This window comes from Vidua chalybeata, chromosome 8 (assembly GCF_026979565.1).
Source record: "Vidua chalybeata isolate OUT-0048 chromosome 8, bVidCha1 merged haplotype, whole genome shotgun sequence".
NCBI lineage: Eukaryota > Metazoa > Chordata > Aves > Passeriformes > Viduidae > Vidua > Vidua chalybeata.
The window spans coordinates 22,187,180-22,211,216 of record NC_071537.1 but is presented as its reverse complement, the minus strand read 5'-3'; the positions used below and the strand labels follow the sequence as shown (position 1 = coordinate 22,211,216).

Genomic DNA, 24,037 nt, shown 5'->3' with positions numbered 1-24,037 from the left:
TTCGTTATGAGTGGCAGAAATTATTTTGGAAAGCAAGTCTGGCAGGTGTTCCTTATACAATCCTCTAAGTATAGCCACAACATAACATGAAGACTCTACATGGGTACAGTTTCCCATATGCTACAATTTTAAATGTCCCATTCCAACAAGATGATGGTATCCACATTGGCCAAGTGGCTAAGAGAAATAAAAGTAAACTGTAATAAAAGATTGTCACAGGATCAATGCCTCATACTTTAAAACTGAGCATTTTGGCTCTGCTTCAGTATTCATCAGCCAAAACCTATTATCCTATGACAATATTCCATTTCACTGATATCTATTCATTATAAAATATATATATTTACAGTATTTGGAAGGTGATTTTTAATGCTGTGAATGCCCTTTAAAAGGAGACTATTTTAACATTATAGATTCCAAATGACTAGTCAAGATATTCAATTCCCTGTTTAAATCTTTAAATATACTTAGGAATTCCTTATTTCAATGGGTTTTCTAATGCCTGTTCCTTTACTGTTTAAATATATATTATAATGTAAAAAGAAAAAGGTCTTCATTAACTCATTGCACTAGGGGAACTCACCTTTTTATGATATTAGTTTCAGTCATTAATCACAATGCTTTACCAGTAACCAAGGAAAGTGACAATAATATTTATGTAGATCACTATACTTGAACTTTTCAGGTTTTGAAGAAGTCTAAGAGAGTTGGGTATCCCAACATATTAAATGTGGAAATTGTGACTGGCATAACAAACACATCGCATTCTACCCATAACCATAATACCTTCTGAGTTTCAACCTCAGCTGGTTACCTTATAAAAAGGCTTTTTCAAAAAAACTGTCATCAACAGAAGTCTTGTGGTGTTGAGAGAATTTTTTTATCCTTAAGATTCAATAGGAAAAATACAGCTTTTTTGTTTGTGCTTGGGACAAAAAAAATATCTTTATTTAGGCAGTATATTTAAGGAGAATTTTAAGAAGTGATAAAAACAGTGAAGTCTAAAAACTGTACAGAGAAAATATCTCGTAGCATCTGAGACTGAGCACGATATTATCAGTGTCGGCATACTGATGACCCAGATGGTATTTGTATGTTTGAAGTATGACATCTATACTCCTCTGTCATCCAACACAAGTAATTAACAATAATCAAGTGGGTGTTAATTGGATATAATGGAACAATCTCCAGTCAGCCTGAGCCTACTATTTGCCTCTTACTAGTAATTATGAACACTAAGTACTCACGCTAATCTCCTTCTTCTCACTGAAGCCAAACAGAGGTGCAGTATTTACTCAGCTGATAGCTTGTTTTGTCTGCAATTTAATCTGTTTTAAACCAAGAAACTCATAATTTGCAGAGCCGTCACCAGCTGCCAGGATCACACAAAAGAATTCAAGGCCCTAGATGACAGCAATTCCGTATATATAATCCAGGGAAAAAAAAAGAAAGAACAATTAATTAAACTGACCTGATACAACCACAGTAGCCGCAACACCTGGACATATAAACACTGAAAATTACCCATTTTTGTAACATCTGATAAACTCACAACTCTGACCCATATTTGTCATCCGGAATATATGCTGTTAAAACACAAAACTTTCAAAGCTGCTGCTCTTTTGCTATGCGAGACTGTGACAACTCTTTCACTGATAGGAAACTGGTAAATGTGCTTGGCTGTTTGATTACTACAACTGTAACAAATTGGAAGTATCTTATCAAGAGTGACCATTAGAAACATATTACCAGCCATTAAGCAGATGGTTAGATGTTTTAAAATAGCTTTTACATGGCAGTGAAGTCTACACTAGTCAGCCTTATTTACAGGTCTATTAAAGGCAAAAAAGTAAGAAAAATAATAAAAACAATGAGTTTTTTTGTGGTGAAAGTGGGAATTTTTCAGTGGTTTTCAAGACCATTATGCAACCAATCTATGAATCAGATAATTCAGTATGACAGTTAAAGCACTCTTAAATGCTATGAAATTTACCTCCCTTGTAAAAAATAAGTCTTCAATCATCATAAAAAATGGATTGATTTAAAACATCAAAACATGTAAAAAGGTAGCACACCACATTAAGAAGATCAATATTGAGGACAACTTTTAGGAATTCTTCCTAGGAAATTGTTTATATCATTTAATCCATCCCAAACTTTGTTTGATTTAAAAGGAATTTAATTGGTTTATGCTGAGACAGATTTTTCTTATGTTACATGTAGATGTCATCACTATGTCAATAACTAAGACATGCATTGATTTACAGAAACTATATGCCATTTGGAATACAATTACTGATTGATGCAGAAGGCCAGAAACGCAGGCCATTAAGTACCATTATATTATTGATTCCATGTTTAAATTTGGGAAAATCACTCTACACATGATGAGAATCTTGCAATTTTCCCATGCCATTTCACATCTGCATTTGGGGCTTCAATTTACACAGTTTAGACAGGAAATAGAATCATATGGAGCTTTTAAATCAAATACCAGAAAGCAAAAAGCAGAGGAAATCTCAGTACACATACAGTACCTTACCACAAATAATATAATAATATTCAAATATTCTAATGGCACCTCCTAATCCTTTACTCAAAAAAAAAAAAAAAAAAAGCATTCTAGACACGAAATACAGGCAAGTTTGGCTATCAACTAAAATTTTCAGAAATAAAATCATACTTTGCAGCTATCATATCTACCCTTTCCCCATTATGGAGTTAGAGTGATCACAGAATCACTGAATGGATCAGGTTGGAAAAGACCACAGTGGATCATGTGGTCCAACCTCTGTACTAAAGGCAAGGTCATCCTAGAGAACAATTGCCCTGATGTTTTGTTTTAAAGTAATTTCTCTCAGAACTTACCCCCAAAACAATATTATTTAATACTTTTCACACTCTCCTCAAACACTGTGTCTCTTTTTTAAGTCCAAATTTTCTTGAGCCCTCTGCAAATTTATTCTACGATTTTACCTCCATGGATTTCTCATCAGCCTTCTGTCATGACATCCAGAGAATGACCTTCTAGAGTCCATCTGAATTCGTACTGCTCAAAGAGATGTGAGACTTCTGTGGACTGGGCATACTATTTAGAGAAACTGCATTTTTACTCCTGATCAGCAGAAGCCAAGAGTGCTTCCAGGACAAAGGACTCATTCCCAAGGACCAGATAGATATTACAGCTACTCTTTATCACACACCAATACTACTAGACTGGAAGTAACCAGCATGATTCAAAACTACATGATTTATCTTTCTGGAAAGCGTGCTAGCTGGTGGGGGTCTCCTGAGACTACAGTGAACTTTTCATTCCCCCTCTTCTAATCCTGCCACTGTCCTGAGGAGGAAGAGAGGCTGTGGGGACTAAATCCACAACAGCAATGGAAGAAAGAGAGTGAGAACAAATGAAAAGCATTCACCTGAGGGGATGGGAAGGGAAAAATTTGTAGTATTTTTACAATTTATTACAGTCTTTTATATGATGAGCATTTCTTGATTGTCGGGTTGGTTTCTAAAGAAAGAGCACAGGTGGAGAAATTTCAATTAAATGACAGTTTCATTTAGGATATACCCATCTGCAGCACCTTATTTTGATTAGTTCTAATGTGAACTAGCTTTACAATCATACACTTTTCAGTTTGCCAGCTGTTTTGGATCCCACTCTGAAGTGCCTCATTCATCTTGTACATGGTAGAGGGTATTCCCATTTGGCACCTACATTAGCATTTGGTACTGCACAACAGGCACTAGGCACTTAAAAAATAGATACTTCAGTCACAGTACTGTATCCATTACTGAATGGCTATTCCTACAGCCTACCTTTTTTTTAAATTTTGTTACCAGAGCTATGCTATCAGTGTTTCTTCACAACATTTGCAAACTGCAGCAATAAAGTATCTGAAGTAAACTCTGCTCTAGCTTCTTTCTCTCTAAAAATACGTCTGCTAGGCAGATCACACACACACAGAAATTATTTTAAAATCCCCACCAATAAAGATTAGATGTCTTTCTAAATAGCATTTTAAATTAAGTCAAATAGGACAGAAAATATTGCCCAACTGAAAAGCGAACCTGAGTTTAGAATTTAAGACAGAAATAATTCTCCAAGTGCATCAGCAGCAGAAAAAAATTCTTAGCTCATCAACCCACTGAACCAAAATGCTTGTTAAACTCTCAAAGCATCAATATTCATCAGAATATATCTATTAAATACATTGATGCCATCTATATCATCCATGATTTAACTTTTGATATAACTGCTTTGACCAATTCAATACTTTGCAGTAACTTCAGGGTAAACATGAAATGAGGACTATTAGAAAATACAGTTGGAAAATACAAGGAAAAAAATATGAAATGTTATTTGTTAAAAAACAAAAACCCTCACTCCCCAGAAAAACCCCACAAAGGTTTTCCATGTGACATGTCTTAGTCACATGCAAAAATTGCTTCTGCAATCTTGAAACAAATCACCCATTGTTTCAGAATATTAAACTATTGAGATTAGTTAGAGCACCTGGGTAGCTCTTAATGTACACTATCATACCATTTAAGTGCAAACTTAAATGAACACAGCTTAAATATGGAAATGATCCATATAGATTAATAACTATCCCTTCACCTTGTGAAAACCAAAATCCCAATGTTATTGCTATGCCACTTTAAAGAAACCTGTCAGGACTCTCACTGGCACTGTGAAAAGCAACATGACTGGCAGAAATTTTGATTGATGTCAGTGCCTGCCTGTCAAGTGAAACAAGCAGGGCCAACCTAATCATGTTAGATTAGCGGATACAGAGATGATATAATATTTTTGTGTTATAGATACGCAGGTAGAGTGTGCATGCGCAGAATCACAGGAACATAAACACATCTTTCAAGTAATACTGAGTATCAGAGAAAGTGTATTATTATCAAACTCTTTTAAAAAAGCCTGGGGGATTGGGGTGGGAATTTTTTCTCTTTTACTTCTGCAATTATGTGCAAGTAATGCTCATGGACTTCCAAGACTTTGTAGTAGACTTACATATTTTCTGGAGTCCTAATTAATTCGTTTTCTTTTTGTATTGTTATACTGAACTAAACATTTTTAAATGGATCTAGAGTGAAATTGATTCCGTTCCTTTTCTAGAACACAGGCTAATCTGCAGATTTAAAAATACAGTCAAGTAATATTCTGATACAAAGCTCAATAAATTCTAAAAAGTGAGAACATCTGAAGACAACAGACCTTGTGTAAGAAAGTAACAGAAAAAAAGTGATCTTATCAGGCAAAACATGCAAAACAAAAACATGTCTAGTTCAGACATGAGAGTGGAATATGACTGCAGCTGTCTGATCATTTATCATTGCAATATTTGCTCATTTGATAACCTGTAGACTGATAAGTAAAGTAACCAATAAGAAGTACCTCAATATTATCAAAAATAATGCAGCTAGTCCAAACCCTCAGATTAATTTAGAGAAAGGTACCCTAAGAATAGTTGACAACCAAGATACTTAATCAGCTGTGAAAAATGTAATAAACAGAAAAAAAAAGCCAAACCACAAAGCTAATCCCCCTCACATTACCCCACTAGGACGGGTACTAACTTGAGCAGGAAAAAAAAAATAAACCCAAACTTGTCAAAAGAAGCCAGAATTAAATTTCAGCTGAAAAGAGGTAAGCCTGTGAGTTCCAAACCAGAAAATACAATGCCCCTTGGTCATATGGCTACAGAGTTTACAACAACAAATGTGCAGAAACAATTTAAACTTCATGAAAAATAAATGGTTTATCCTATGAAGTTATAAACTTTTGTTAAAGTTGTGAACTTTTTTTTTTAATCTAGGCCCTAATCAATATTAAATCTAAATGTCCACTTTTTATTTACTGTACAAAATGTGTTCCCATAGGACTGAGAAAAAAAAATCTTTGGGATTAAAATAATGTTAAATAAGATAAATTGCAAGAAATAGATTTCCTTTCTTTTCTCTGTACACAAACCAGAAATAGGCCTGATGCTGGATTTTCTTAATTTTGAGCTGGTGCTGGAAGGTACTCAAGTATTTTTCTCTTCCACTGAGACAGTCAAATGTACCAAGATCTTTAACAGGACTATGCCTCAGGGTTTTGTGTTTTACTCAAACTAGATCAAATTTAGAACAAGGGGAGAACACAATTTGGAAATGAGGGTTTATCCTTGACACAGATTGCATGCCCACCTCAACCAGCATCTCATCTTGAGCCTTGAAACCTGACAGAAGTAGTATCAAAGCACACCCTGAATAAATTACTACAATGTGTCCTATACAATGACTGCCCACTTGTTGAACAGTAAAGGAATTTGCTCTCATTCTTAAGTGCAATCTAAATAAATATATCTAAATAAATATAATCCTTATCCAGCCATATAGAAGTAGATGTTTGCATATAATCTGGGTGAGCCTTGGAAAGGACAGCAAGACATGACAGAAAGCATCTATTGAAACAAATTTGCTTATATGCACATAAGCAGTACTAACATATTGAACTTAAAATCACAGCCCAGACAACACCAACCTGGCCAAACAATGGCCCTTTCAATGTGATCTCCTCAAGGCCTTAAGCTAAAGCAGTAAGTTTCCTATTTGCTCATTCCATGAAGAAATAGCAGGTTCTGCATGACCCCTATTTTTCCAGTCTCAGATGTGAATTTTGCTAGCTTTGGAAATGTTTTAGGACTTACACAGAAATTTATAAAATGCCAGCTTGAAAATTTTAATTGACTTATTAGCAATATCTCTTCTTTGAATGACCTTTTAGTCCTCTTTATAACATATCACCTACTTTTACTACCTTCTGGCTGACAGCTTTTAATATATTCCTTCCTAGTGGATGATATCATCTGTCCTTGGATGGAATTAACTAAAGCACTACACATTTAAAAGCTGACATTAATCCATATCCACAGATTTTTAACAGCTGCTGGGATAAATATTGTGTTTCCATGCATTAGGTTTTATATAACAATGACTAGTAGAAATAAATTGAGATTAAATATACACTGGCAACATCAAAGCCAAGGAGAAAAAAACACTCAGCTGATAAATGCAGTGTTTTAGTGGCTGCATATATCAATGACTAAAAATACTTACTATAATTAGCAATAATAATTCAGTTATAGTGCAAACTTAAGGTATATTTGTTACTATGGCATTGCTGTATCTCTCAATAATCACATTTTTAAAAAACTTAAATGATGAGAGCATTGGTTCAAGACTCAGGGAATACTCTTTATCTGTTTCAAAAAATACAGCAACTATTACCTGTCACATTCCTTTTTCAAATTGTGTATTTAGGCTTGCACCCATAAAAGAGAGGCGTAATCAATGGCCTTAAATACAGTGGGGATAAACATTCAAAGAGGTGCACAGGGAAGGAAGCACTAAAACTTATTGCAGGAGGCACCTGAACAGAAGAACTCCCTGTAAACCTCTGTGAAATTCACTATTTGTCAAAGTGAAAAACATACAATTCAATTGACCTCACTCCCCTTTGCTTTTCTCTATGGAAAGAAAATATTCATCAGTAAATTAATGAGAAACATCTGCTATGAACTTGAATATGTCTGTAAGAGAATTCCTGAAAGCCAACAATTACTTTCACCAGAAGCCATTTAGTAGCCTCCAGAATTGTTAGTTACTAGTCTAGAGTCAGTAATAAAAATAATCAAGGGTATCTTAGGTCTTGGCAAATATTTCTGAAACTAACAATATTAATCTTCCTCAACACATGTCCAAAGCACTTTGTAGAAGTTGTTTGGTATTGTTGCCATTCTGTTGTTCTTCCATGCACACACAAGTTTCTTTGACAGAAGAAGTTGTAGGGTCTTGGTTTTTATTTTTTAACTAAATAACATCAAAACCTCAAGCCTCCACCCTGTAACAAGAGGACCTCATTGCTCTTTGTAGGGCTTGCTTTCAGGCAAAAGATTCCACATGAATTACCAGAATCTCAGTATTCTAAAATGTACAGAAAGAATATCTATTTCTTAAAATTCAACTCACAGAGGAATTTTCAGTTAAGATGCTAAGTTCTAACTACATTTTTCGCACAAAATTGCTAACTACAGCATCACAAAGTAGTAAAATAAAACTGAAGAAATGGAAGAAATGGATTGATATCCCAATTAATTTACAGCTCCTAATTTAAGGTACAGCTAACTTGGCTGAAAATACAGCAAGTTTTGTAACAACTGAATGAACTTCTTTAGCTATGCTTAATATTTTGAAGGCAATTTTATACATCTATGTTATTCAATATGGTTAATTGATGTTTCAGTTTATATCTTTCATGCAACATTTGAGCACCCAAGGGTGAAAGTTCCTAAGGCACAGGTCTAGGACAGTAAGTGATACTGTCCTTTTGTATGGATACAAGTATTGAAGAGGCACACAATTACAGCACTTAAGTCTGATTCCAGAAAAACAGATCAAGCCCAGATTGGGAGCTGATGATAAGATTCACTCCCCTTTAATCTTTTTATCCATTCAACATATTATATGGGGATAGGACTAACCCACACACAAAAACCCCAGCATTTTGTATACTCCAGCATGGTATTAGAGCTGTAACTGACATAATTGTGCTGACATCTACCAATCCTATATCAAATCTCCTAAGCATCATGCAACAGACTACAACCAACCTTCAGCTTTCCTTCTGAAGAGAGGCAAAAGGAAAAAAGGAATTCACTGTCTTTGACAGCTTCTCATCAAGAAACTGGGACTCAAAAGATAAAGTTTACAGTCTCTGAAAACATAGGACAAAAGTAATGCTTTCCAGGTTTTCTTGCAACTAAACAAATAACCCAGGCTGCTTTATTGTATATTTGTAATTCAAAATAACAGAACTACCAAAGCGATTTTTGAAAAGATGTAAAATCTTTAGCTTTGGAATTGAGAACTTGGTAGACAATTTCCACCAAAAAACACATTACCAAGATATTCCTAGAGTTCCGAATCCAAACAATTCCTCATATTTATATGAAAAAATTGTGTAAGACAGGCAGAGACAATAATGTAACAAGAAATTTCTGAGGGCACAGACACATTTTTTTTAACCCACCATATTTGCAAACCTAATTCGGGCATTCAAAATACTAAAGAAACCTTTATCATATATTTGTATTTCAACTTGAGATACAGTTACCTATTACACTGAAAAATTAAATCTTAAATCTCAGATATATTCCTGCCATAGCACACTATCCTAGACAGGATTTATTACCTTTGTAGAAAGATCCCAGAATCTGATTCTCAACTGGAAACACCAGCTTTTAATAGATCCATATTTTTCAGTATCAAGCAACCTGTGTTTTCAGGCTGGACATTTCAAAGGCTTCTTTGTGGAAATTAAGAGCCTTTAGCAAGCCAATAGCCTATGATGTAAGTATTTCCACATACCCTGAAGCTGATGCAAAGCAGCAAATCCTAAGAAGGGCTCCAAAAATGTTATTCAGGACTGCTTGCCTTAATCCTGCTCATAGCAGCACACCTGTACAATATGAGAATCTTCAGAGCCCCCATCACAAGCACTACAAAAGTCTGCCAGAAAAAGCCACTTCCACACTGAAAAGTACTGTAAATATGTAAATGTGGTTATTACATCCCTGCTCTTGTCAGGGGTAAATATCCCCTCATGGGAGAACTGATAGGTGGTACCTACTGTATGGATGCAAAAGGCCACTTAGCAGTTGAAAAATGCCATGAAGAACTCCATCCTACCTCGTGACATGTACTATTCATGGTAAGAAACCAGCAAACTACAATCAGAGCTCAGCTGGAGGATGAGGAGAGGCTGGGGAGTGAAAGAGCTCGTGAGAAGGGGAGGGAGAGCAAGAGAGAACATATTAGCAGTTTGGTACCAGCTAATGATAAATCAGATTTGTTAATTACATTTAACATTGTTTTAAAATAAAAAAGAGAAGAATGGGCAATAGTCTTTCTATTCACAGGCATTAAGCTCCCATAAATTAAAATTGGAGATGAAATAAACCACAGATTGAATTATTTCCACTGAATTATTTGCCTCTCTCTTCAGGGAAAGACTAGGCTACAAATTAGAAGATTTGAGATATTCTTCAATTGACTGAGATTTGTTCACTTTTTTACATAACTCCTTATTCAAAATCTCCACATGTAGTAAAAAATCCCTGTGTTAGACATTCCTGGTTTATTATGCATACATATATTTGTGTACATGGAGTATCACCTCCCTTCCTTTCACTTGAGAGCTGTAAAAGTTGCATGTTCGGATAAAACCAAACAGTGAAGGGGTTTCATACCAGATTATGAACACTCTGAATTAATAGAGCAGAAAATCACTGTGTATATATGATATTGTTCTTAAATTACTTTCCCATTTTAAAGTGGAAATATATATATACCTATAGATAGATATTAATATATAATATGGAAAAGGTAATATATTTATATGGTTTTAAACAAAGCTTTGGATTGAATTTAATATGTTACAATAGAAATTTCTTTGTTTCACTGGAAGACTAAAAATGTTATACTATTGCCGAACCTTGAGGTTTGTTGTCTGGAAGAGGTAACTGCTTTCTTATGACAAAGACTTGAAAGATATATTCGTTTAATTTTTTTTCTCCCCTACTTCACGTTCACATGTGTTGAAACTCATTGCTTCTGGAAATGAAGACGCTCTGGTGTCAGCTGTAAAATCTGTATCTCACTTCCTCAGACAAGTGGATATTTATTGACAGGGTGTGAGAGAGAAAGAGAGGAGAGACTGCCTGTCCTGGAGCCAGTAACCTTGGTGAAGATGCAATGTCACAAACACCAAGCCATCATTCTCATAGATGTACAGCATATTATTTAAAGGGAAACAAATATCGGCCACTGAATGTCACTGCAAGGACACATCTTCTGCCTCTTAACTAAACTTATCAGTGCAGTGGTTTAATATGGTACCTTTTTCATCCTCCCCTCAAATTCATCTTACAGAGCAGCTCTTGACACTACCAGAGAGCAGTCAAGACTAAGATTTAGTGACGTCTGCTTCAAACAGATCTAGATTTATTGACATTTGTTGCCTGCTTCTTCTCTCAGTAACTGCACACAGGATTAATTTTAACCATTTCTTAAACTCTGGGGAACTGCAAACTTACAGTAAAAACAAAATCAGACACCTAAATTAGTGCTACATTTTGGATTTCCACTTTTAATTAGAGGACCAGAACTTTAATTGTAAGACTTTCAACATGAGAGGATGATTTTGCTGGAATTTGGATGAAAAAGGCACACACCAATCCCTTTTCAAAAGGAACTCCTTTTCAGTAGGAGGGGAGGATTTATATCTCAGTGGTTTACAGAAACATGTGATTAACAGCTGTACATGAAAATACTGCAGGAGGGAAAAAGCCTCATCTTTTAATAACTACTTCAGTAGTGAAATATTGCTTGACTAATTCAGCCCTTATTTATTACTGTGACCTGTACCTTGTAATAACTTCTAAACCCCCAAATTAATACACTCTCTATGCTTCTACTCTTCTACAAAAATTCTATCTTAGTGGCTGAAAAACAGAAATCTTTTTTCCACAAGGATACATAATTATCTTGGTGTTAATTCTTATAAATTATATGAAATGACTGAGTTCACATTTTTCAAATTTAGAAGTGACACTCAGAACTCAACTACACAATGATATAAATGCTTGAGCTCGTGTACAGTACACACACAGACATCTCTTCCCAATACAGAAAAAAACCCCATTTACATCTATATTTTAAAAGGATGGATATATGAATACACTCTCCTGACTTTCCTAAGGTTAGGTAGAAGTATAAATTTGCAATGTTCTGTAAAAGATTAACTACTAAATGAAAAAGAACTGCTGGATGTAAATTTAGGAGTCCAAAAACACCCAAGAGGCATAACTATAATTATAGCTGAAGGAAGCTGTTTAAGACCAAAAATACATTTCCATTAACAATCAAAATTAGTTTTGATTGCCTTTTTCTCAAGTTTTCAGTGAATAACCTTTGATTATAGCACATGATAATGATTCATTAGAAAAAGCCTAATTTGTATTTCAGAAGTATGCACATTCAAAAAATAGTCAGAAATCATACCAATGAAAATCAAATGCCAGAAGATGCAGAGGACTGTTTGGAGAATAAAAGACTTACCATCAGAGTACATCCTGTACTTGTGCATACAGTTTTACAGAAGAATTATATTAAGATGTATTAATCAAAGTAATTTATATGCTTTGCTTTACAAGATATAGATCCCTCCAAATTGTACTATCTACTCAGTGTTATCCAAAGTATATTGGTGGGAGAAGCAGAAAAACCTGTCTGCAGACTACACAACAGATATACATCAGCTCAAAAGTTGGATGACAAAATGCAGGGTTTTTACAGAATTTCTACATGCCAGGAAAACACACTTTAGTTTATGGGAAAAGGCTGCAGTGTATCCTTATAACAATATAAATCTTCGGAACCCTTGTGATGATATCTAATTTACGTGGCTGTCACTGGAAAATGTGGTATAGTGAATTATACACAATACTAAGCTTAATTATGAACAGTAACCTAGAGATCTTGATTAGAAATCATTTGCTCACGACATTCAGAGTCTGTAAAAACAATGATGAATTTATATAGCACATAGCAATTCCAAATAAATTATTCCTAGAAAATCAAAAGGAAGGTATAGATTATATAAGAAATTATTTCTTAAGATTGCTGCCAAATTTTAACTACACTATCAAATACAGAGTCAAAGTACAAGAGCTGAAACCTGCTTTACATAAAAATAGCTCTCTAACATTCACATCAGTTCTTCGCATCTTCAAAAGCAGGCATTTACAAACTGTGAGCCAGGTCCCACCAGGGAATGCAGAGCTGGATGTATTTTATCAGCAAAGCCCTGGCACAAGCTCTCAGATGTGTTGCCATTCCCACCACTACCACGGCACCTTTTCACTCTGCTCCAGCTACTCAAATACAGGTTCCCAGAAAGATGGTACCACTGCAGGGCAGAGAGGGGCTTTCCCAGCACACCTCGGAAACTCTCCGAAGGGCAGGTAGATGTTCAGCACCCTTCTAGCTCGCATGTGTCTAAGGCTTCTCACAAAGGGGACCCCAGTTGCTTCTGTGTTTATCAAATCCATGTCTCTCCTGCTGCAAAAGGGACACTCAGGTTGACTAGGCTGTGTCATAAAACTAAATCAAGGAAGGTTTGATGTGGTCTGATGATCCTTAAATGAAGGAGGGTCTCTGATAAAAAATAATTTCTAACATTAGCATTTCTTCATCTTGAGTGTAAAGTAAAGGTAAATAAAGTGTTAAATTGTAAAGATCACTTGCATCATTTTACATAAGGGAAAAATTCAACATCAGTATTGAGAAGTATTCACCATTTTACCCTAGACAAGTCCAGTCCCTAACTTCTCAAGCAAAACCCTCCTTCAGTTGAAGAGACCTCCTGAACTACACTATTTTATTTCAGAGAAAGACCTGATATGTAGAAAAAGATTACATAAATCATTATTACAACAGTAAACATGTAAATTCTGATCAATAAGTACTTGCCTCCCCCTCCCCCCAACACTAACAGCTGCAATAAAGCTTTAAATGTAAAGCTGAGCACAACCAGCCATAAAAGTATGTAAAATAAATGAGGATAACATAATGAGCAAATCCAACATTCATCTCATAAATATAACATAACGATCACAACTAAAATGTCAGAGAATCTAATAAATCAATATGGGAGGACAGAGCTATCTTTACACTTAGCATACATAAAAATATATTTACATGCAGGCTTTTTTTTATTTGGGTTTCTTTTTTTAAAATCAAGGATGAAACGAGAAATATTATAAGAAACTTAACTCTTCACTTCATTATCCAAAATTTGATTCTATTTTTATTTTGGTTTTCTTTACAACTGTAGAGAACAATTTTTCCATATAAAAATAACAAATCAAATTACATTATTAATTAGCATATGAAGTAAAAAGTATAAATGTGTTCAGGCCCTTGAATGGAAAATTCAGAGATACTGATTGAAAGAATATCTACAAGAGCAGGTGGAGAATTTTGTATCAATTCAAAAATTTTTAGAAAACCAGATGTTTTGAAAATCAATTTATGACAGCACACATTTTCTTAAGATCTTTTGAGAATTTACATCAGGTATTTAACTACAGGTCCCATAGTTGTTGCAGTACTAAATCTATTTTATCTGCTATTTTGAAAACCTCCATGCACAACAGCTACAATAACAAACAAAACATTGTGCAGACTCAACATAAGCTAGCTTTATTTTAACCCTGTCACAGATTCAATTTTAAATTCAACAAGTTTTGAGTATTGTTGCATTGAGTATTTGAGGACATAAACCATTAAGATCCCACAAGATATAAAAATATTTATGAGATATTACAGGATATACTAATCAAAACCTCTTCTGTGTCTCTGAACTGGACTTTTGCTCAATCTTTTGCATTCTCCTACCATGTTCCACCAAGTGACACCCATGGCATCTCATTGGAAACACATCCCAGTAATGCTGCTGGAAGGCCCATGATGGTATTAGAACAGCTGGAACGGGGACACAGCAGGTCAACTTTTCCTTTGGTTTGCCTCCACTATTTAGGGAACTCAGCATGGGAGTAAAAGCCTTTCACTCAGCTTCAGAACCACTCTCAAAATGGTCTGTTGTTCATCAAGGTTATGTCCTATTTATAGGGCTGCAACACTGTTTTTACTAGAAGGGCTGTGCAGTCAAATACACACCATGATACTGTAGCCAACGGCTGTTGACTTTCAAGCATTCAAACACATCATCCCAGGCAATAAACAAAAATTTAAAAAAATTTCTACATGCTCTTACAACCAGCTAAGAAGGGAAGACCATGCTTCCATATTATAGTGACTTTTAAAACTGTCTAAGTAGACATTTAATCTAAACCAGCCATTAATAATTACAGCCAGAATTAAACACTAAGTTAAGCAACTGCCTCCCCTTGTCATTATACTTTGATAGCTCCTCTACCATAGGTTGAATTCTTTCTCGAGTATTCTGTGGCTCAGTGTCACTTACTATAGCAATGTAAAGAGGATTAACACTGTCAGTCATTTGTGTCCTAGACTAATTAGTAAAACTATTATCAGATATTATCCCAGTCTGGACACTGTGAAAGTATGTTTCACAGTATATACAAAACATTTCCCAGCAGATTCCACTTCACTTATTTGTCAGTGCCTTGTGGGGAAGCCTTACAGTGAACCTTACTCCTACAGTCAGAAAATTACTTACTTGCTTAGACTTACTCCTACAGTGAAGAAAAAAAAAAGTATTTTCTTCTCTCAGCCACAACTTACTTTTGTCAACCTGAAGAGTTGTGTAAGTCTTGCCACCTTCTAGACTTTTCTTCATACTGCCTTTTTCTAACAGAGACCACAATGGAACTACTTGAACATCCATCAAATTTGCCATGCAAAAAAAAATCACTACACAGGTTAAATAACTGCTCTTGAAGTTAGCAAGAGAATCAAATTCATCATCTTGTATCAAAGCATAAAACAGCAATTTTCTAAGGATTGTCTCTTTCCTAATGAGAAAAGACAAAGTTGGAGACCGTTCAGCAGCACCCTATACCAAATAACATATAGGACTTGCCAAGTGGATAAATGCAATTAAAATGAGGTACCTCCTAATGGCAGCTAATAGCTTTTTCAGTAAAAACACAACATTGCTTCTTTTGATTGTTAACTTGTATACAAGTCTGTAAAATATGAACACAAATTCATCTAAAGTACATCTAATTAAAGGGCACACTTCATAGCAGGCCACTGCACTCAAATATGATGACACTGTCAAAAATAAGAAATCCTGACACTAGAGCACTTCAGAGAAAATGTGAAAGAGGTATTGACAATGAAGTTTTGAGACTTGCATTTGCAACCAGTTACAGGACTGCTCCTGACACTCACCCATTGCTAATTACATATGAATCAAACACCTTTATACAAGCAAATCTAATGCAACTTAGGTTTATTTTTAAAATAAGTAACTCAATTACCATAGTAATTGCTCATGTACAATTGTTCGCATTTTCTCAAAAAATAACTTTCCTTTGCTTTAGCAGTCTGTGGCCATTTGTGGATTATGAATAATCATAATAGAAACATATTGGACAATAGAACTGAAAGCTCACATCTCAAAGACAGCCTTTTTGACTAGCATAGTTCACAAATTCATAAATTACCTGAATTTTGACTGATCCAGATTCCAAAAGCACTCTTTCATTTACAATGTGTAACATACTTATGCAAAGACTGCATACAATACCCAATCAAAAACATTACTTTGTGTCAGTAGATAAATATATTTTCTTACCATACTAATAATTTCACTTCTCTATACTTCACCCAATTTATTTTGTTTTAGCTGAGAACAGTGAAAACTTTCTAGTTTCTATGAGGAGACCAAAGTCCTTTGAATAAAAAACTGGTGATTGCATGCAGATTGTTCTTCACAATGTTAACTCAAAGATAAGGATTTATGCCCTTTAGATCCTCCACAACTCACATAGTTCAAAACTTAAAATATTACTTTATTTGTGCCAATAGTTTAATGGTACTTTTGTTTCCAACACTGTGTCTGCACACTTTAATCTCTATTGGGTTTGGGAGTGGGGATTCTATAAAAAGGGAACTTACTGACAGAGTGGGCACACAGAGGTTTTCAGTTGATCCATGGTATCCAAGTGTAATAAGTGCACAAATTAAAAAGCATCAAAGATTAAACCCTATCACAAACAAACCTTTACAGGTATTTAGATCTTAAATTGAATAAAAATTTTCAAATTCCCAAGACAGTGACATGCATTAGCCAACTGGAATAGGAGCTAGATTCATTTAGACAGACTTTCAGAATTAAACAAATTACTGGAATGAGGAATATTTTAGCATATTAAGATGCATAGATAAACCAAAAGTCTGTAATAATGCCTATAAAAAGAGAAATAATGTGCAAATATAATACAAGAAAGTTTGATTTTCAGAAGTAAGGAAATGGGCATATTCGAAGGTGCAAATTCTGGTTTCATTGCCCTACATTTTGGTGCTTTTCCAAAAACATACAAGAACCTATCTAGTTCTCAGATCTATTTATAAATGGAAGATCCACCATACTGAAATGAAAATGAAAATAACCATAGAAATTGTTATTAGTTTTTAAAAAGAAAAAAACCCAGAGTACACCATATAGGTACAAATAAATAAATGAAGGCAGAAGAGAGGAGTGCAGGAGAGAACATTACAGTTAAAATTATTTTCATATTCCACAAGTTCCAAGGCATTTGTGGCAAACTGGGAAAATAATTGAGTCTGTTTTCTGTCCAGTATTTCCTCAGGAAAAAAACCCCAAACATATTTAAGCAGAGTTGCATATGCATAAGTAATCATAGTATATGTTTTATGATGCCTCAGTAGAAAATAACAAGAAGTCATATTTTTTTTTTGTGTAGAGAGGTAGAAGTCCCACACAATACATATTTATATGCCTTGCTCTCTCCATAATTGGTTGTCTAGTGCACAGATCAAGTATTGACATAAAATCAGATAAGCATACATGAAGTAAAAGCCTGGTACTGAGTCTAACCTTTAATACACTATACTTTTTTATATATTATTTATATATATTTTCTTAAACATGTACACACTCTCTTTTTTTCCCTATTGTACACACTTTTATCCTTTTTTAACCATTTCTTCTCAGCCTTTCTCACCTATATATTATAATGTGTTTCTCATATAAACTCAACATCTATAGGCAGTTCAGATCACAGGAGACAGGAAAAGCTGAAACTATATTCCAACACCCACAAGAGTAATGCCAGAGAGAGCATGGTGGATTTTTTAAAGCCCGACAGATATGTCTTCATATCTAAATATACATAAATGCATACATAGATATAAACTACAATGGAAATACATATACTCTTTCTGCAGGAAGTGTTTACATGTCATTCCAAATTCTTGCAATATGCTGTTTAGACAAAGGCACAGCACAATTTCAAACTGAATTTGTCTGCATGCCCATTTTTTTCTTGCTCCAGACTTTTTCATTGACAATTTTCTTATTGCCATGTAATTATATCTAGCTAATAAATGAGAATCTCCTCAAGTTCAAATTGACTGGAGGAACCCTGGCTAACAAGAACAGTAAGTTCAGCTTCAGATTGACCAACGCATAAGGCAAAGCTATTATTCTGGCCAAATCATTTTCTTACAGAAATATCGGCTGCTTTCATTAATCTACACTTTTGGGTACACACTCTGCTTTTCAGCAGTCATCCTACAAAAGGTGGGTTACTTAAGAAACAATTAGGTGCGTATACAAAACAATTTGCAGGCAGTCTTACTCTTTCAGCTTCCTAAGTGAAGTGCCTTTCAAGGCTGATTTATAACACTGTCGTCTTCAGAAGGCAAAATAATTAATAGGAGCACGGACTTCTAATTTCAGTGACTTCCAGAGAAAGTGGATTTCATTTGATTTATGATGGCCGGTGACTTTGCATTTTATCAGTTCATTCACTCATTATTTATGCTGATGACCAATTTCAATGGGTCGCTATCATCTAACTCGCTACTAATCAAAGAGAATTAGGGTTCACTGCATTATTTAGAAGCCACTAATTTATCTTCAGAACAAGTATCAAGAATAGTTTGGGGCCTTCTACACTAAGAAGAGGCACAGCTGGCAAAGTCACAGCATTTGCATGGTATTACAAATGAATGTCATAGGGGCTACTTGCACGAACTACTACTTTTTACAGAAGTTTTAAAACAGGGAGAATGTATAGACAGAAGACAAATATGAAACATTTAAACAATAAAATGAAACACTTCCCTTCTGACCTCCTACGTCAAAATATTTAAAATGTGTGTTTTCTGTTCCCTTTGCAAGCAATTCAGAGATGCTTTATTTTAAAAATTCTCTCTTCTTCTGTTAACTAAATGGAAATCTTTGCATCAAAACAATCCTAGCTGGTATATTTCTCATTTTAAAACCATAAGAATATATTTCTAGACACAAGAAAATATATCAAACTGAAACTTAAACAGACAAAAATTGAGTTTTATCAGCAAGCAATAATACCAAATCATAATCAATCATTTGAGGAAAAAATTACCCAATAAGAGACGGGGGAAAAAAATAGTTTTCTGTTTTACTCTTGGTGAGCCGGGCACAAAAACCTCATTTCAGTATTTGCACTTTGCCACAAATTTATCCTCTGTTTTCTGCAGGGTTTCTGTACAGCCCACCTCATGCAAACCATTCAGAATGCAGTTCCATCTTTGGGAGTAGGTGCACGACCTTTCTAAAACACAGGGAAGTACATGGCCAGTAAGTTCACAGAAAGGCAGCACCATGTACCAGGTAACAGTTTGGGGCCTTCTCCTAACAGAGCAACAGCCTTACTTCCTATAATCCAACTTTCAAATGCTAAGGAGGGGGAAATAGATGGGAAAAATAAAATGTTGAGTCTAGAGAGGTACAGAAAAACAATGATTTGCTGGAGCCTCCACTCACACTTGCAGCAGTCTTCCTGAAAATATCATCCACTCCTCCTTAAGCAAATCAGATTTTTAAATGTGGAAAATTAAAGACTTCCAAAGCTTCTCCATAATCCCAACACCCCTAGGGCAAGAAGAAAAACTGTCACCTTTCAAGCCAGAGGAGGAGTGGACCAGTATCAGTGTTTTGCACTTCTCTTACTCTCTCCCCAAAAGCAGGAAGGGTGTCAAAAGATGGGAAGCGATGAGACTCCAGGAGAAATTCATTTTCCTCCCCTCTGTTTATCAAGGGATGTGAAACAGCCCTGAGCAGCTGCCATCCCCATGTGTTTTCTGGCACTGAGAACCAAACCCCCGGCCTTGGCTGGCCCCAGCTGCCCCAAGAGAAAAAATGCACACAGGGTCAGTGGTGGCAGCAGAAATAAACCTTTCACCCAAGTGCCCCTGTGCAGGCACAGCCCCTCACGCTGCTGGGAATTCAACTGGGGCTGTGTAGGGGTCTGCCATATCTTCCAAATGAAAGGGGCATTTAGGGTGACAAATAAAACACTGCCATGCTCCCAGGGGAAAAAAAAGAAAAAAAAACACAAACAAAACCAAGAAAAATCCACATACACACACACAAAAACACTCCAAAACACAAACATGTTAACAATATATTTCACAATATGTATTTTTCACGCACTTGATAGAATAATAAAATATCCTAAGTTGGAAGGGACCTACAAGAATCATTAATGTCCACCTAAAGATTCCCCCTCCTAAAAGACTGTCATTTACACAAGTAAGATGTTTAGCAGTAATTTACTTAAATTCCTTAAGTAACTTTTCAATTTCTTTTTTAAACAAATCCTTCATCCTATGCTGTCAGAATTGGGGTTTTTACCTCAAGCACACACAATGCCCCAATGCCTGCAAAGGGTTATTCCCTTGTACTTTTGCTCATAGTCTGAGGCCAAGCCACTGGGACACAAAAATCAAAACATAAAAGCGGAATAATCATACTAACACATGACACTGAGACAAGACTCTAGAAGGAAAGAATTAGGGAATAATTATACAAGGCTACCAGCTTCATTGGACAAAACTGGTATTTCTGTTGCCAAACAATAATTACTAACTGATTGAAATGACTAAGTAGCCATTCAGATTAGTGTTCATCAGAGTTTTGTTCACATAAACACAACATGCTCATCATACTAATGATGTGAAATAAAACCCATGACTTGGCATAGTTTTCTGCATCATAACACAATTTACATTTCATTGCTAGCAAAATCAAGCTGAAACATTGCAAACCAGTTTGTCTTTACACTGGTTTGCATTTTCTTTGCTGTCAATGAGCATTTAAAGGATTTTTCTCAAACAAGCATTTACACCTAACTTACCACATCAAGTCACTACTGTTAGTAAAAATTGACTGTACATTAAAACCTCCTATATAAATTTCCTCAATATATCAGTAAAGCTAACATCTCTTTTTTCTATTAAAAAATGTATTTTTACAAAAAAGGAAGTACATCAATGAAATCTGCAAATTGATTTTTTTAATTTAATGGAAATTAAATTAAAATCATTAAACATAATACTATGAAAAACATTCTTATGTATATAGTTCTCCTTGCAGGAGTCAAAGCGATTTTTTTTTTTTTTGTGGTCAACTGCCTGTTTTAAAATTTTCCACTTGCAGACAAAATTCATAAATAGCCTATTACATATAAAACTGCTTATACACTTCCAAAATCCATTTCTATAGCCAACACTAGACTAACAATCAGAACACATGGAAAAAACCCTTAATCTATAGAAGCTAAATAGAAGATACCAGTACAAATGTGAAAATGGAAGGATGGTAAAAGATCAGGATCTTTGTAGCATTTGCATCATGTGCTTATTAATTACATGAAAGAAGTTTAATTTGTCTGCTCCAAGTATGGAGAAAGTGAACTCTCCTGAATCCCTAATTCATACAGACAATATAATAAGGTAATTTATAATTTCTGAAAATCCCCAGGGAAACATCAGGAAAGAACACCTATATACCTATAATATGTCACATGAACCTAGAAAAACCAACCCCACACTAGCTTTCCAAGGCCCAAATTCCTTAATGAACAGAGAATAACAACACAAGATGAAGGTATAAGAAATAGCTTAGGTAGTGAATAAAATAAAGAAACTATTTTTTCTGTGCTGAAAAAAGTCAGGAGACCTACATGAATATGTCCACTAGGGTCAAGAACTGAACAACACATCATTAAAAACAGATACATAGGAAAAATGCTCCAAAGATTAGTTTACATCAACTGCGGCAGCAAAATCCATGAACATTGGCAAACTCCTTAGTCGAGTGCAAAAGATCTTTATTGCTCTGGAATTTCCATGCATACTTTCTGTGTGTCTCCAAGATCATTTCATTATGATGCACAAGATGCACCACAAACTATAACTTGATTAATCTCAGCAAAAGAAACAAGTTTTACACTAGCTAAAAAATCCTAGATCTTTTAGAAAGGCATATACTTCAAGACTGAAATTCATGTCTTAGCTTTGCACAGTAGTACAGCCCCCAGACTCTGAAGAAGTCTCCTTTATATGTACAAATCTCAGGTCATTGTTTGTGATAAATCCTAAAACTCCCAAATAGAAAACAGAAGCAAACTAACAGCTCCAAAAAATATCCCCAACCCAAAATCTTAAACACAAAAAACCCACAAAACCAAAAAAAACCCCAAAACCAAGGAAAAAAAAAAAAAACACCAAATAAAAACCCCAACATTTTTAAAGAAATCAGTTCAATGAGGAAGAATGTGTCCTCAAAAGAAATTTAAACAGTGCTTCTCAAAAGATCTTGCCCTTTTTCACCTGATTTGGCACATTCTTAGAATAAATTTTAAAATGGCTGCCTGATTTAGATATTTTTTAGAAACAAATTTTAGTAATTATACATTTAGCAATGCTGTGAATTAGCATGAAATCCTCACTTTCTATATTTTCCCTGTAAATTGAGATTCTTTGTATTCTCAAAAACTGAACAAATATATTTTTAGACTCTGATCTGACCCCTTCAAGCAAGCAGCTGTAAAACTTCCATTGTTCATGAAATCCTGCATATGTACATCCCCAAGTCCCCCCTTCCATTCAATATATATGAAAATGCAATTTACTGTACGTCAAATGAAAAATGCAGTTTTCAAATGCATGACAACAGGTGCTAGTTAAATGATCAGACACTATTTGTTACCTAGTCTCTTACTCTCATTTGCAGCATGATAAATTGCATTTTAGCAGAGCACTGCGATCTAAGGGGTCTTGACATGCTTTTATTGATTTGCATAGGTTATATGCATGTATTCCTGTTTGTAGGCAAATAGTGCCACGAGTAAATTCAAGTCACCATGCCTCTGTTTCAAGAAAATTGCAGTCATCACAGGGGAGCCAAGATGGAGTGAGGTTGGGTAAAAGAGACACATGCAGCCCATTGGAATCTCAGAACCTCTATTAAGATTTATAGGCTGCAGGATTCTTTTGGGCTTCAACATTATTCTTAGTAAACCCTTTCTGTCTTCAGCTGTTTATAAAAACTGGCAGCTTTAGCAAAGACAGAAGCTTACGTTGTAGGTAGCACAATTTAACATAATAGTGATAGCCTGTCCTCTAAATATCCTGATACTGATTTTGAAAAAGAAACAGCGCATACCTCGACTCCCTTTACCATAATTTGAAAGGTTTTCTTACTACTAAGCAGTAATCTTCCCACCTGCATTTCCATAACACTGTGTGGTCCCCATTAGTTGAGACTAGTTAATGTATCTGTCCTCTTTTACATCTTCTCAAGTCAGGCAGTATCATTATTTCCCTCTTAACAAGAAGAAAAGTATCCTGCATAGAAACTTCAAATACCTTCTCTATGTGGTAAAAATAACAGCTGTAGAATTAGGAATTGAAACTTCCATGCTGGTGTTTTCTTCAGGGTGGGAGCGATGTGATTAGTTTGGTATCAGCACATGCACACATGCCAGCACTCAGCCCATCAGCTGAGTGAAAAGAGAGCTGTTGCAACATCCACAATACCCCCACACAGCATGATTATCTCTACCCATGCACACACATCCTTCTGTATCACAAATGTTGGAGCTGGCATGACACGCTCAGACTGGTGTCAACCTACACAGCCTGCTGATCCAATCATTTCCTTGTAAATTTGCACATTACTGATAAAGGTTCGGGTTACTGGGTGAACTGTTAATCTATCAGGAAAAGGATTTAGACTTGACAGGCATACTTACACCTCAGAGTATTCAAGGAGCTCTTATTTATATGTTATTTCAGTACTTAAAATTTATTGAAGAACTGTTTCAGTGTGGTACTTCAGAGTTAATTTTGATGGAATTCAAGAACTGTATTCTTCTCTCTGTACCACAAAACCTAAAGCCAATCAAAA

At 35.2% G+C, this 24,037-nt stretch overlaps 1 protein-coding gene across 1 annotated transcript in view; it reads right to left on the bottom strand.

Annotated features, from left to right (window-relative positions):
* LRMDA (leucine rich melanocyte differentiation associated) overlaps window positions 1–24,037 on the bottom strand; it is a 612,262-nt gene that overhangs the window by 369,256 nt on the left and 218,969 nt on the right. The window lies entirely within an intron of this gene.